Source organism: Heloderma suspectum, chromosome 1 (genome assembly GCF_057233095.1).
Source record: "Heloderma suspectum isolate Gila_16-S chromosome 1, 16-S_ref, whole genome shotgun sequence".
Classification (NCBI taxonomy): Eukaryota; Metazoa; Chordata; class Lepidosauria; order Squamata; family Helodermatidae; genus Heloderma; species Heloderma suspectum.
Window position 1 is genome coordinate 156,669,707 of NC_139458.1, and position 16,595 is coordinate 156,686,301.

Consider the following 16,595-nt stretch of genomic DNA (forward strand, 5'->3'; position numbering starts at 1 on the left):
CTTATTCCTTGCTTGCATGCTTGCTTGCACAATACATTGTTGTTCAATTTGGGCTAGATTATTAGTTTAAATTGAGGAACTGATATCACTTGTGCTGCTTCCAGATGAGGCCCCAAGCTTTACAGGAGGGCTGAAATATTTACAGAACAAACTTATACATCCCTACTTAGAACTAAGTCCCATTGAATTCAGTGGGAATTCCTTCCAGGTAACTGTGAATATGTTTGCAGCCTTACACAGCAATCCTGTGCTTGTCTACTCAGAAGTAAGCCCCATTCAGCTCAATGGGATTTGGAGCTTTCATCAATTAATCAGGTAGATTAACAAGTGGGACCTGCAACAAAATTTTGCAGTGTGAATTGCTCCTCTTCATTGTCAAAGTCATGCCTTCTTTCAGGATATGCCATTCCACCCCACTAGTTTTCCATCTATCCCCCTAAGCAGAAACTGAGTAAGCTCAGTCCTAATTAGTTATTTCATTGTTGTAATGGATTTAGGGTTTTTCCCCCAAATATATTTTCTAGTTCTGTAAGGACGCAATCCTATGCCTATTTAGACAGAAAACAGTTCTATAACTCCCAGCACTCCCCAGCCAGCTGGCTGGGGAATGCTGGGAATTTTAGGACTTTCTGTCTAAACTGGCATAGGATTGCACCCTAAATCTTGGGGCTGATGCCTACTTCTTATTTCTCAGTGGTTTAGAAATTCTTAATTCACTAAAAAAGGTGTCAGAATAAATCTGATAGCAGATTTTAAAATAAATAAGTAAATAAATATTTTTAATGCAAGTGTTTCTAAAAAGTGTAAATGGCATGCTCCATCATGAAACAGGCTTTCTTCCTTCTCTCCCACATAGAAGGAATGCCTTTTGCCTGCTGTGACACATATGTACATCATCTAAACACACAGAAAGCACGGTTCTTCCTTTAGAAATACTGTTTTTACCATATATAGATTTATGCATATCTAATCATTTGTTCAAAACTCACACGATTAATCGATTTAAAGTTTCTTCCAGATGCAATCATAGGCATGTTTAGACAGAAAAACATTCCTACAGTTCCCAGCATTCCCTAGTTAGCCATGCTGGCTGGGAAATGCTGGGAGCATTTCTGTCTAAACATGCATAGGATTGCACCCTAAGGAGGAAAAGTCAGAACAACTGCACTGTGCTTTCTCACTGGTAGTGCTAGGCGCCCTCCAGCTGGAAGGAATGACAGACATGAAAAAAATGAAAAAAACAAACAGAACAATTAAATATGTAGACATTACACATAACATTTAAGAATAAATATTCCTTTTCTGATATTAAAAATCAATGAAGAATCCAAGAAATTATTATAAGATTTTGGTGAAATTATTATTCAAAATATAACACTTTATCAAACTGTTGGCTTGGAAGCAGGAGTATAATTTGACCTGTAATCAGATTCTGCTTAAGGGTACAGTCCTATCCAATGCAGGGCAGAAGAAGCACGGAGGAGATCGTTCTCTCTGCACCTCTCCTGCCCTGCATTTTCAGCTAGACACCCGATTGCGGCTGTCTAGCCGCGGGAGGGCAGAGCAGGGAAGGAGGCTGCTGTACAATACATTGGATGTGTCCTCCCTCCCTGCCCCGGAAAGCCCCTAGACATGCTCCTTTTCGGCTGCTCCACGCTCCTCTTGTGATTGCGGTGGATGGGGCTGTTCTGCCCTGCCTCCGAGGCAGCGTGGAAGTGTGGGAGGTCGGTTCTCCAGGAATCGACCTTGAAGCATGGGCTCCGAGGCCAGTTCCCAGAAAACAAGATATCCTGCTGCTGTCTAGCAGTCATAGGATTGCTTCCTCTGGGAATTAATGACTGAGACAAGGTTTTGACCTGGCATACATCTTACACAACATCAGCTATGCCTCACTTGCTTCTTATAATCTCTCTAATCTCTTGTATTGCTGGTGTGACTATAAACCAGCAGTTGCATGATGCCAGGGATGGGGAAGCGGTTGTCCAGATGTTGTTGAACTATTCCCGTCTTTCCCAGCCATTGGCCATGCTAGCTAGGGCTGATGGGACCTGGCATCCAACAACATCTGGAGGGCTACAGATTCTCCACCCCTTCCTTAGGCTTTTGTGCTAAGAGCCACAAGCAACCCACCCCTGGAAAGAGCCCCCTTATATTTAATGAGACCTTTCGTCCATCTAGACCAGAGCTATCTATTCTATCTGATAGCAGCTCTCTAAGGTCTTGGGAAGAGATCTTTCCTTCCCAGCGTCCCAGCCTGTGCCTTACACATCCTTTGCCATTGGAACTATTGCCTTTTCCACCCTTTGCTCTTATACATCACAGGACAGGTGCTACCGTTACGGATTTGGCCTTTGCCGAGTGCTTCAAACTATGGCTCCAGTGTTTAGGAAGCCTTTGGCTGCCAGTTAACGATCTATATCTGGTTACCGTTCAAACACAGCATACATCAAACGTTGTTCTAGGTGGGTTCAGCATCTGATTTTGTCCTAACAAGAACGAGTAAGGAGGAAATCTTTTGATCCATTTTAACTTAAAAAGTATTCTCAAAAGCATAACATCAAAATATAACATATTGCACAGACTAAAAAGCATTTCTTCTTGTAAAGGAGAGCATTGAAGATTTCCAGAGAGTTTTAGATCTTAAGAGCTTAACCGGAAGTACTATTTCCTAGACATTTAGTCCTAATAATTTAAAAGGAGAGATCTCATCGAAGTGTGAAGTTTCCTCCTCAGCTTTGAATAGCCTATTGAGCAACAGGTATACAGGCCTGTTGAGCTTCCAGTAGGAAGCTACCTCATTCTAAGATCAGGACATACTTATACCTCTTAGCTAGTATTATCTACTGTCCCATAAATTAGGGCTCACAGTCTTAATTATGTCATTGGCTTGTATCCAGTGGTGTCTTTCTTCTGACAGAAACAGTTCTATCAGCAGAACCAAGAGGAGGGCTATTTTGTGCTTGCAGAAGTCTGCTAGCATGACAGGATTTTCTCTTTCTCTTCTTCCTGCTGCCTGAAAATCTACTCTGGAGGGCCCTGAATATCTCTGGAGCAGATTTTCAGGCACCGTGGAGGGCTGCAGTGGGGAGGAGAGAAGGGGGAAATCCTGTCAGGCTAGCAGACATCTGTGAGCACAAGGTTGGATTTAACCAATTGACCTGGGCCTATTTTCACCAGTGATTTACTCTGAACTGGCTGTGTGTGGAGGTTGTTACGGATAGATGACATCATGGCCATCCAGCAGCCACCCCAGAGCTTATCAGGGAAAACCCAGATTTCCTGAGACTGCTTAAAGTCTGATTCTTTTCCTCAAGTTGGGTTCTCTCCGGTATAGTTGCTGTGTGCCCCAACCCCTGCATTGACCTTGGGTATGCCAGCCCTGCCCAGGGGTGTGCCTTTCACCGCGACCCCAGTCAAGGGGTGTTTCCTGTGTGTTTCCCGTCCCAGCACAAACCAATTTGTGTCACCTCAGAAGTAATTCCCATGGTGCTGAATGAGGCTTGCCCTCTGAATGCCCACATCAGAACTTACAGAGATCCCCTTCAGCTGACATGGCACAGCGTAAAGCCCAATTCCCTAAGTGCGGTAAAGCGCAATCTCGAGCCTCTGATTCTCCTTTGTATGGTTCATTGCATTAGGAAGAAACTACCTCAACCCTTCGTTATAGTGATCCTGCGGGTTAAAATGGGGGCTGGTTTCCCTCTTTGTGTTCTCCCCCCCCCAGCACAAGCATATGTGTGTCTACTCGGAAGTAACTCCCATTGTGCTCAATGAGGCTTGCTCCTGAAATGCAGGTGCATCTGGACTTTCAGGGGAAAGGAGAAAAGGAGGAGGGGGGAAGCCTCTTTTATTGCTTGAGCAGCCCCTGACAGTCACATAACGTTCACTCCAACCCCCACCCCCACCAAGAAGTATGTCCTGTGAAGCAATTTTTACTGGTCCAGAGCACTCCCTCGTGGAGCCCTGCATGGACCAAATTGCAGCAAAGCTGATTCCTTTAAAACAATCCGGTACTCCTCCATTAGCTTCTCCTTCCATTGTTGTGGAAACATGGCCCTGGTTCACACATAATGACAACCCAGAGCATTAGTTGTTCCCTAACCCAAATAATTGGTTGTTCACTTGCCCAGAGTTTACCCATGAGTTGTCTGCCAGATGATTCTGAAAAGCGCAGGTTGTTTTTTCAATTCCTGGGTTGTTTGATTCCCGCCTCCTTCACCCACTCCCTCCCTGTATTCCAAATGCCTTTGTGGCACTGTAGTACCGGCATGTAGAGTGACTGATTTTTTTGAACACTCTTACCCACTGCCTCTATAACCTGCTGAAACAACCCATAGTTCTGGGTTCACATATAACAACAACCCATAGTTAAACAATCTTGAGTTCACAAGCTAGCAACAAACAATGGGTTCTCTTCCTGGATTGTTCATGGTTAACAACCCACAGTGACCCCATAGTTCTGGGTTCACACGTAATGACTACCCAGGACTCAACAACTCATTGCTGTTGTTCAGTCGTTAAGTAGTGTCCGACTCTTCGTGACCCCATGGACCTTAGCACGCCAGGCCTTCCTGTCCTCCGCTCTCTCCCGGAGTGTGCTCAAATTCATATTCATTGCATCGGTGATGCTATCTAGCCATCTCATCCTCTGCCGTCCCCTTCTCCTTTTGCCGTCAATCTTTCCCAGCAGGGTCTTTTCCAGTGAGTTTTCTCTTCGCATTAGGTGGCCAAAATATTTGAGCTTCAGCTTCAGTATCTGTCCTTCCAATGAGCACTCAGTTGATTTCCTTTAGGATTGACTGATTTGACCTCCTTGCAGTCCAGGGGACTCGTAAGAGTCTTCTCCGGCACCACAGTTCGAAAGCATCAATTCTTCAGCGCTCAGCCTTCCTTATAGTCCAGCTCTTCACAGCCATACATTACTACTGGGAAAACCATAGCCTTGATTATATGAATCTTTGTCGGCAAGGTGATGTCTCTGCTTCTTACTATGCTGTCTAGGTTTGCCATAGCTTTCCTCCCAAGGAGCAAGCGTCTTTTAATTTCATGGCTACAGTCACCGTCTGCTGTGATCTTGGAGCCCAAGAAAATAAAATCTGTCACTGCTTCCATTTCTTCCCCTTCTGTATGCCAGGAAGTGATGGGGCCAGATGCCATTATCTTAGTTTTGTTAATATTGAGTTTCAAACCAGCTTTTGCACACTCCACTTTCACCCTCAACAAGAGGCTCTTTAGATCCTCTTTGCTTTCTGCCATTAGGGTGGTATCGTCTGCGTATCTGAGGGTGTTGATAATTCTCCCGGCAATCTTAATTCCGACCTGTGATTCATCCAACCCGGCGTTTCTCATGATGCACTACGCATATAAATTAAATAAGCAGGGCGACAATATACAGCCTTGTCGTACTCCCTTCCCAATTTTGAACCAATCGGTTGTTCCATGTCCGGTTCTTACTGTTGCTTCTTGACCCTCGTACAGGTTTCTCAGGAGACAGGTAAGGTGGTCTGGTACCCCCATCTCTTTCAGAATTTGCCACAGTTTGTTGTGATCCACACAATCAAAGGCTTTAGTGTAGTCAATGAAACAGAAATAGACGTTTTTCTGGAATTCTCTTGCTTTCTCCATGATCCAGCAAATGTTGGCAATTTGATCTCTAGTTCCTCTGTCTCTTCAAAACCCAGCTTGTACTTCTGGTAATTCTCGGTTCACATGCTGCTGAAGCCTAGCTTGTAGGATTTTGAGCATAACCTTGCTGGCATGTGAAATGAGCACAATTGTACGGTAGTTTGAACACTCTTTGGCATTGCCCTTCTTTGGAATTGGAATGTAAACTGACCCTTTCCAGTCTTGTGGCCACTGTTGAGTGTTCCAAATTTGCTGGCATATTAAGCGCAGCACTTTAACAGCATCATCTTTTAGGATTTTAAATAGCTCAGCTGGAATACTGTCATCTCCACTAGCTTTGTTAGCAGTGCTTCCTAAGGCCCACTTGACTTCACTCTCGAGGATTTCCGGCTCCAGTGAGCACACTATCATGGCTATCAGGGACATTCAGATCTTCCCTGTATAGTTCTTCTGTGTATTCTTTCCACCTCTTCTTAATCTCATCTGCTTCTGTTAGGTCCCTGCCTTCTTTGTCCTTTATCATGCCCGTCTTTGCACAAAACGTTCCCTTGAGATCTCCGATTTTCTTGAAAAGATCTCTAGTCTTTCCCATTCTATTGTGTTCCTCGATTTCTTTGCATTGTTCATTTAAGAAAGCCTTCTTGTCTCTCCTTGCTATTCTCTGGAACTCTGCATTCAGTTGGATATATCTTCCCCTTTCTCCCTTGCTTTTCGCTTCCCTTCTTTCCTCAGCTACTTGTAAAGCCTCATCAGACAGCCACTTTGCTTTCTTGCATTTCTTTTTCTTTGGGATGGATTTCGTTGCTGCCTCCTGAACAATGTTACAGACCTCCGTCCATAGTTCCTCAGGCACTCTGTCTATCCCTTAAGTCTATTCGTCACCTCCACTGTATATTCATAAGGGATATGATTTAGGTCATACCTGAATGGTTTAGTGGTTTTCCCTACGGTCTTCATTTTAAGCCGAAATTTTGCAAGAAGCAGCTCATGATCTGAGCCACAGTCAGCTCCAGGTCTTGTTTTTACTGATTGTATACAGCTTCTCCATCTTTGGCTGCAAAGGACATAATCAATCTGATTTCGATATTGACCATCTGGTGATGTCCATGTGTAGAGTCGCCTCTTGTGCTGTTGGAAAAGAGGGTTTGCTATGATCAGCGTGTTCTGTTGGCAAAACTCTATTAGCCTTTGTCCTGCTTCATTTTGTACACTAAGGCCATGCTTGCCTGTTATCCCGGTGATTTCTTGACTTCCTACTTTAGCATTCCAATGCCCTATGATGAAAAGGACATCTTTTTTTGGTGTTAGTTCTAGAAGGTGTTGTAGGTCTTCATAGAACCGATCACCCTCAGCTTCTTCGGCATCAGTGGTTGGGGCATAGGCTTGAATTACTGTGATGCTGAATGGTTTGCCTTGGATTCGTACTGAGATCATTCTATCGTTTTTGAGATTGTAGCCCAGTACTGCTTTTCCCACCCTTTGACTATGAGTGCTACTCCATTTCTTCTAAGGGATTCTTGCCCACAGTAGTAGATATAATGGCCACCTGAATTAAATTTGCCCATGCTTGTCCATTTTAGTTCGCTGATTCCCAAGATGTCGATGTTCAATCTTGCCATCTCATGTTTGACCACCTCCAGCTTACCTTGATTCATTGACCTTACATTCCAGGTTCCTAAACAATATTGTTCTTTACAGCATCGGATTTTCTTTTCACCACCAGACACATCCACAGCTGAGTGTCCTTTTGGCTTTGGTCCAGCCACTTCACTCTTTCTGGAGCTACTTGGAAATACCCTCTGCTCTTCCCCAGTAGTATATTGGACACCTTCCGACCTGAGGGGCTCATCTTCCAGCGTCATATCTTTTAGCCTTGTGATACGTTCCATGGGGTTTTCTTGGCAAGAATACTGGAGTGGGTTGCCATTTCCTTCTCCAGTGGACCACATTTTGTCAGAACTCTCTGCCATGACCTGTCCGTCTTGGGTGGCCCTGCATGGCATAGCTTATGGCTTCACTGAGTTACACAAGCCCCTTCGCCACAACAAGGCAGTGATCCATGAAGGGGCAACAACTCATACTTAACCCATAATCTGGGTTGTTGTTAGTAAACATTCCTAAAAAACTAAAACATAAAAAAGTGTAAACATACAGCTTCCAGGGTAGATAAGAGCCCTGTTCTGGCATTATTACAAGTGGTGAAACTCACCCTGTGAGCAGAAACATTGCATCATACCATAGCTCTGCCCATAGGCAGTCACTGTACAGTGCAAACACCTGCAGCGGAGGCCTTTGTGCTGTACAGCTGAATAGACCTAAGTTCAATTCTGAATCATACTTAATTATCTTCCTAATTAAACCTGTCTATAATTTTTTCTAGACAACTGTAAAGTGTTTACATTTTCTGACATGTTTACACACCCAGCTTTTTGATGTGTATGCTTTATACAATTTTTTCCTCATTAATTGATAAGCAAAACTTTAAGTACACTTTGATCTTGAATAATACAGTCTCACACCTGCTTATTACTCAAATAACTATTTGAAGCAAGTGATAGGGTATCCAAAGACTCAGCATTTTGTCTTTGGATACCATCCAGGTCATCTTGACAATGTTTTTTTTGAATGCGGGTTACCCAGAGTTCATCGTGAAACTGCTTGTGTCTTTGTGTGTCTTCCTTCTGATGCAGTTACTACTTTTTACTTATTTAGATTTTCAAATTTTTAATGATGTATCATTAAGCATTTTCAGTTGTTCATCACTTGGCATTTTATAATAAGACATCCTATATTGTTTTGAGAAAGGTGGATTAGCCATTTCTCAATAGTCTTCTCAGCAATTCCAATAAAGCAAAATCAGTTATTTCCAGAACATTTGGGACACTGCTTCCCACCCACCCCAAACACTCACACTGCTGGCTACAGCTGCCCCAGTGCAGAATTATGGGAATATTATGCTCCTACTATGTGATGGTGGTACCTCTTCCCAAACTTATGGTTTGCTGACTGTGTTAAGCAGAACACAGTTTCATACCCTTACCTTTTTCAGGCATATTACATGAACTATATTTATAAACATCACCTCTGGAAACATTATACAGCGTTTATATTTTCTGACATGTTTACACATCCAACAAGGCGAGTTGAGAGTTGTAGCTCGTCTTCTGTGTGATGGAATAGATGTAGTTTTGAAATAAAACAGAATAAGAAGTCACTGTTTGACTTGGACAGTTCTGGTTTCTTTTCCTTCGTTGAAATTTAGGAGCCCAGACTTTTAGTTCTCAAAACATGAGAGATGCACATACATTTCCTAGAGATACACAGGTGGAAACAAGGGGATTAATGGGGCAAGCCCCACACCCTGGCACATTCCTCCAGCACAGTGTTCCACTACCAAAGCTTGTTTCCAGCTGCTTTGCTCTATGAGCATCTCTACACAAGCCTAAAATGCCGCATTTAAAACTGGGGTTTCTGCTTCCGTTTTAAATGCAGATCACTACAGACTCCCTTTACATGTGCTCCCCCGCTCTTTTCCCCCTCCTTTCCCCCCTTATCTGAGTCTTCCATATGTTTCATTAGACAGTCGCTAGACGACGCTGTGGTCTAGCTCCTCTTCTTGCGGCTTTTCCTTTTTCACAAGGGAACTCAAGTGAAACTCAGACACAGTAATATGATAGTTCCTTATCTCCAATCTTTTAAAAGATGGAAAAAAGGTCATTTAGTGCGGGAGACGCCCTGGACATTGATGACATCATCTAAAGGATCTGCAAACTTTCACGAGTAACCAATCTCAACAGCAGGATAAAAGCTCTGTGTGAAGAAGCCCTATGTCTACAGAGAGAAAGGGAACCTTATTGTGCTTCCAGAGCTCTGTCTTCCAGAAGCAAGACTCTCTGGGCTGGTTTGGATTACACAAGGGTGGTTAATAAGCCATGGTGGCTTATTAACTACCTCTGCACATGCTGACTGATTTACTGAATTACCCTTGCTGGGCATGACACGACATCTGAACTCAGCAAGGGTGGGTGTAGAGATGTAAAATTTCTGGAAAGGTTGAGGCCATGGAAAAAAACTGTTTTTTTTTTCCATTTTTTTTTCAGAAAGATTCGAAATTTTGGAAACATGGAAAAATAAGCAATACTTATTTTTTAGCTCTCTTTACAGATCTAAAGTCACTTTGTTGTTTTAAGGCAGCCTTCCCCAACCTGGTGTCCTCCAGATATTTTGGACTTCAGCTTCCATAAGCCTCTGGCAGCATAGCCAGTGGTCAGGAATGCTGGGCACCGTAGTCCAAAACTTCCGGAGGGCACCAGGTTGGGGAGGCTGCTTTAGGAAGGTAAAGTAGCCTTTCTGTTCCTAAAGTTATTTTATGAATGACTTAGTTTGCTCATAAAATTATCATTATATTTTTAAACTTTAAGAAGTATACTTAGTTAGTAAATTTGTAATTATTGTCTGAATAGATTAGAACTATATTAAATGACTGCAATAGCATCAGAAACACAGGACTCTATAGAACAAAACCCAAGCTGTCAAGAATGCACATTTCCTGTCAAGAATGCACAATGGTGACTCTACTTACCTGCTGGGAAACTGAGCATAAAGGTCTGTCAGTAAAATATACTTTAGATCAATAATAATAAGGAATGAAAGAACTAACTATGCTGTGAATCTTACTAGAGGATTAAAATATACATTTTCCCCATGGCTTCATTATTTCCAGGCAGTTTACATCTGTAGTCTTTCTATAGAATATTTTTATTACATAGTTTTTAGAGAAAAAAACTACATAGTTTTGAGGGGAGTAAGGACTGGGTAACAATATATAAATACTTTGTCTTAAGTTCTAGCAGAAAATATTTCATGATCCAAAGCTGTTCAGTTTTTCCAGTTTTTTTTTTTTTTTTTTACAAAACCACAAATGGTCCTTGTAAAAACAACCCCCCCCCCATTTTTTTCTGAATTTTTCCAGTTTTTTTCTTCTTCTGGGCCTTCACATCTCTAGGTGTGTGGCTGGGGTGGTTAACAAACCACCCAGCAATCCTACAACAGACCGTGAGTTCTGGGTGATTTATTAACCACCCCAACCACCCACCTTCAGCAGGTTCGGACATCAAAACAAGCTGCGCCGGGGGAGGGTAATTAGCTAAATTGGCTGGCATGTGACCAGCATGCAGAGGGGTGGTTAACAAGCCACCATGGTTTATTAACCACCCTTGTGTCCTGCGAACCCAGTCATTGTCTTGAGCCTGGTTCACAAGACAGTAGCAGTTGTCTTGTGTGGCACTTGCTTTTGTTTTCCTAGACCAGACGACAATTTATTCAGGAGCAAAGGACTCATTGTCTCAAGGGCCTTGGTCATAGTGGAGCACGCCACTGCCAACCAGGGAGGAACTAAGCTTAGTGGGAAGAAGAGCATACGCTTTTGCATGCAGATGTGCCCAGCTTAAATTCCTGGTGTTTCCAGTTTAAAAGGATCAGGTAGCAGGTGATGTTACAGACCTCTACCTGAGGCCCTGGAGAGTGGCTGCCTGTTAGAGTAGACAATATTGCGCTAGATGGACAAATAGTCTGGAGTGGTATAAAGCAGCTTCCTATGTTCCTGAACCTTTCACAACAAATAGTATGATGGCTCTCCTGTCTCCATGTTCTGAGTGTATGGTGGAAGCCTCACATAATTCACGCACCAGGAGCTTCGGCTCTGGATAGCCCTTTGGCTTGGGCGTCCCCAAGCGTTTTGAGTCTGACAGATGTACCTGGAAACAGGAGCAAGTGTGAGCTTTTTCTGGGCAATCTATACTCCCTCCTCTCCATCATTGCTTCTCAAAGGACAGTGGTCCTTGCCTTCAAATTGAATGCAGATTCTTCCCTCTCCCCCCACGCTTCAGGTGAGGCATCCACTTTGGTTTGGTTTTTAGGTGTTATCTTCCCCCCCACACACAACTTAAAACATCTGTTCCAAGAGACAGAGAGAAGTGGCTTTGTGATTGACACCAGAGCCAGTCTACCAGCTTTTGTTGAAACCCAGCTTCTGATGCAAATGGGGAAAAGAACTTTCCCCTGAATTCTGAGGGAGAAGATGGCATGCGTGTCTAATACGCAGGGAGTGTATGTCCACAGCAGGCTCATCTGTGAGGCAGCTGCTGAGGGGCGGTGAGTGCTGGCAAAGTCTTGGAAGAAGAGGTGTGCATTCCCTGCACGCGCAAGCTAGTCTGCAGCCTCCAGGTGCAATGGGAGATGCTGTCCCATTGCCTGTATTGAAGTAAGACTCCACTGCCAGTCCAGTTGACTTCTGTATGTGGAATGGAAAGGGCTCCATCTTGTCCTTTGCCTCAGGCAGCAAGATGTCTTGGGCCAGCCCTGGGCCGAAGCCTCCGTCTCTGATGTGGAGCTCTTTCCTCCAGATGCCAGCTGCGGTGGGGATATTCATTACTGGAAGAAGGACATTCTATACATATTCAAAATCACTCTATCATTTCATAAATAAAAGCCAAACTACATGTTACATTATGTCATTTCATCTTTTCTAAAACCCCAACAATAAGTGCATGTGGTCCCTCTACTGACGTCAGTTGAGATGTTTTCTTTTTAAAATCCCCACACAGGGGGATTTCAGAAAGCAAACTGTGTAAGGGGTAGGTTTAATCCTTACCAGTGCTTGGTGGTTCCAATTTAAACTAACTCTAGAGTTTTTTTTTAAAGATAATCTTTTCCTATACACATAATGTGCGGTTTGGCACTTAGTTCTAGCACTTCTTAGCAATTCTTACAAGGCAATCTGTGATTATGATTAATTTTCCTCATATTGGGAGGCCAAGAGAAAAGTGGTTTGCCCAGGGAAAGACTTCAACACTGAGATGAGATTTAAACCAGGGACTTCACAGACTACATGTTTACTGCTAAAATAAACCATTTTTATGCCTTCTGTGGCTGAGCACTGCCATTGAGAAGGTTCCAAGAAGGGCTACAATACATTCAGAGCAATCCTATAAATGATGGTTGAGAACTAAATCCCATTGAGTTCAGTGGGACTTACTTTCAGGTAAATGGGTACAGGACTACAGCCTTAAACAGTTAATTGGTGAGATTATTGCAATGTGGTGTGTTTCAGTGTTCAAGCCATGCCTTCTTTCAGAATATGTCATTCCATCCCCACCCCTAGTTTTCACAGCAGAAACTCAACATTTCATTGGCTACTAAGCATACTTTGCCCAAACTGGGTTGTTCTGGAGTTGTTTTTGTTGCCCCCTTCATTCCCCTCACTAAATATTTTTCTCCTTCTGTAAACCTTGGGACTGATGCCTTCCTCTTGTTCCTTAGTACCTAAGTTTGCTATTAGTATATATGATTTATTTTGAAACATGTAATCAACTAAAAAAGGTGTCACATTTAATCAGGCAACAGATTTTTTAAAAAATAGTTATTTATTATTTGTATTAATTTTATTAATATTTTATTATTTACTAGCTTTATGATTTTTAATACAAATGCTTATAAAAAGTATAGATGGCATGGACCATCTCAAAACATGGTGATCTTCCTTCTTTCACACATAGGTAGAATGCCTTTTGCCTTCTGTGACCCATGAACACATCATCTAAAAACCTAGATAGCATGGTTCATGTTTCAGAAATATTATTTTTACCCTATGTTGTTGTTGTTGTTATGCAAATCTGATTAAAAGATTAATTGTCCAAACCTCATACAATTAATACATTTAAAGTATATTTAGTTGAGTTGCAGCTCTTGGGTGCTTCTAGATGAGGCTATTATCATGCAACTGCTCTGCCTCATTCACATAATTTTACAGGGTGTCTGAGTTCCCAGATAATGCCATCTTCCATTCGTAACCCTCCCGTGTTTTCCCACTGCCTCTTCCATCTTTTTTCTTTCCACAACCCCCCCCCCCCAACCATAGAATCATAGAATAGTAGGGCTGGAAGGGGCCTACAAGGCCATCGAGTCCAACCCCCTGCTCAATGCAGGAATCTAAGTCAGAGCATCCCTGACAGATGGCTGTCCAGCCTCATCTTGAATGCCTGCAGTGTGGGAGAGCCCACCACCTCCCTAGGTAATTGGTTCCATTGTCGTATCGCTCTAACAGTCAGGAAGTTTTTCCTGATGTTCAGCTGGAATCTGGCTTCCTGTAACTTGAGCCCATGATTCTGTGTCCTGAACTCTGGGATGATCAAGAAGAGATCCTGGCCTTCTTCTCTGTGACAACCTTTCAAGTACTTGAAGAGTGCTATCATATCTCCCCTCAGTCTTCTCTTCTCAAGACTAAACATGCCCAGTTCTTAAACCATTAAGGAAGAAAAGATGGAATAGCTACACAGTGCCTTTTGATTGGTATCAGTAGGAGCCCACTATGAGGAAGTACCCCTCTTTTAAAGATGTCATGAGTTTCAGCTCGAATTAAAGCCTGATAGGAGCCACAGGCCTTGTTTGCATTAATGGTTTACCTGTGTCAGTCAATGCTAATTTGCGGGCTTTTATATGTATGTGTGTTGCCTGCAATTAAAACATGAGAGAAGTGATTTTGGAATAATAGTCACACAGCGAAAATAAATATATCTTCCCAATTCAATTTCCTGCATGCACAAAGAAGTGTAGATGGAAATTCCACATGTTTGATGCGTTGAGTACGATTATCTCTTGGATATGGTTATCTCTGGGTACAAAGTAGCAATGTACGAACCCCCCACTTTCCAGTCTGGGGGGGTTCATAGAGGGGCCACCCATGCCGCTCAGGGCCCCTTGAAATCCTCCGGAGCTGCTCCATGTCCGGGGCAGTTCGTGGAGCGTCTCTCCGGCTCCCTATACAAGGCGATACGCTAATGGCGGCTGCCATTAGCCTATCGCTGGGAAAAATGCAGATGCAAGTGGCGTATTGTATGGCACTTGCAGCTGTAAAGCACTGATTTTGACCTAAATACAGCCGTAAACAGCTGCAGTTAGGTCAAAGTCAGGGCTTTATGGCCACAAGTGGCATCCAATGCACTATTTACATCTGTATTTTTACCCGTGATAGGCTAGTGTATCACAGGAAAACATATAGATGTAAATAGCATATTGGATGCCACTTGTGGCCATAAAGCCCTGACTTTGACCTAACTGCAGCTGTTTACGGCTGTATTTAGGTCAAAATCAGTGCTTTACAGCTGCAAGTGCCATACAATACGCCACTTGCATCTGTATTTTTCCCAGTGATATGCTAATGGCAGCCACCATTAGCATATCGCCTCGTATAGGGAGCCAGACAGCCGCTCTGCACGAAATCCTCCAGAGCTGGAGGTAAGTGGTGCTCTTCTGCCACAGGATCTGGAGGTCGGATTCTCTGGAATCCGGCCTCATTTGAGTCTGTGGCGGAATTCTCTGCCATCCCTAGTACAAAGTCTCTAGAAAGGGAAGGGCATACTGGAAGTGGTGTTGCTCTGTATGTCAAAGAAGGCATAATTTTACGTGAACTTGAAACCTTAAAAGGAACAGGCTCCTCCACAGAATTTCTGTGAGTGAAAATACCAAGATTCAAAAGTAAGTTAGTACCTGGGACATGCTATTGTCCACCTGACCAAAATGCTCGGGGTGATCTTGAGATGGAGAATGACATCAGATAGGCATCCAAACAAAGAAGTGTTGAAATAATGGGTGACTTCAGTTACACTCACATTGACTGGATAAATGTATATTCCAATCATGACAAAGAGACTAAAATTCTTGATGACCTGAATGACTTGGCCCTAGCTGTGAGAGAAAACAAAGCTTCCTGCAGGGAATGGAAGTCTTGCCCAAACAAGGAGAACAAGAAGGAACACAAATTTGCACAAAAGAAATGCAAGCAGACAATAAGGGATGCAACTGAGCAGTGCAGAGGAAGCTGCCCCATCTGGTCTAGGGGCTATACAAGGAAGCAAGTTCCCAGAGAGCGAGCAAACAGGGAGAACAAACGAGTTGGGCAGGGAGGTCAAGGGGGAGTTCCTAACAATTGTTTTAACATTTCTTTTCTTGTAACGCACACTTCTATACCAGTGGGATTCTGTTCTTAACCTCCAGTGAATAGAGGACAAAGTACAGGCTATTCCAGTACAATCAGAAAACTAGAAACATAAAAGGAATAGAGACTATGGAAGGAAAAGACTCTCCAGTGGTGGTGACCTGCAAGGTGTGTGCAATGTTTGTTTTCTTGCCTGAGATCAACATGGCCTACATGTGCAACAAGTGAAAGTTGATTACACTGTTGGAAGAAAAAGTAAGAGGACTGGAGTGGCGAGTGTCAGCCCTCAAGGGAATAAGAGAAGATGAAGAGTTTTTAGACAGAACAGTGGAACTACAGCAGCAAAGCGAAGTACAGGAGCTAGAAGAGCAACAGCAAGCTGAGGCAGCAGAGAAAAATGCTGAGGTGAGGAAAAATGAAGTAGAGGATACTCCTTGGAAAAGGGTGACAGTTAGGAGCAGAAGAACTAGAAGCCACTCTGCACCAGTGGAGGCAGTGGAACTACGGAACCGTTTTCAGGTACTTGAGGATGCGACCAGTGGACAGTCTGCAGAGGAAGAAGTACAGGGGACCCCGCATGAGAGCGAGCAAGAGGCTGAAGGTCAGTCAAGCAGAGGCAATGAAACCAAGGCCTACAACAAGAAGAAGAGAAGAATAGTAGATGTGGGAGACTCCTTGCTACATAGGATTGAAACCCAAATATGTCGCAAAAACCCATGGACTCGCCAGGTATGCTGTCTCCCAGGAGGATGGATTAGAGATGTAACTGAAGGGTTGCCTACACTCATAAAGCCCACTGAGAGGTATCCCTTTCTTCTCATCCATGTGGAAACAAATGTTACCGCCAAGCGGAGCTACAAGGAAATCACGTCAGAATTTGAAGCTTTGGGAAGGAAACTCAAGAATATTTGGGCCCAGATAGTTTACTCATCCATCCTTCCAGTAGTTAGGAGAGGGACAGAAAGGGAAAGAAAAA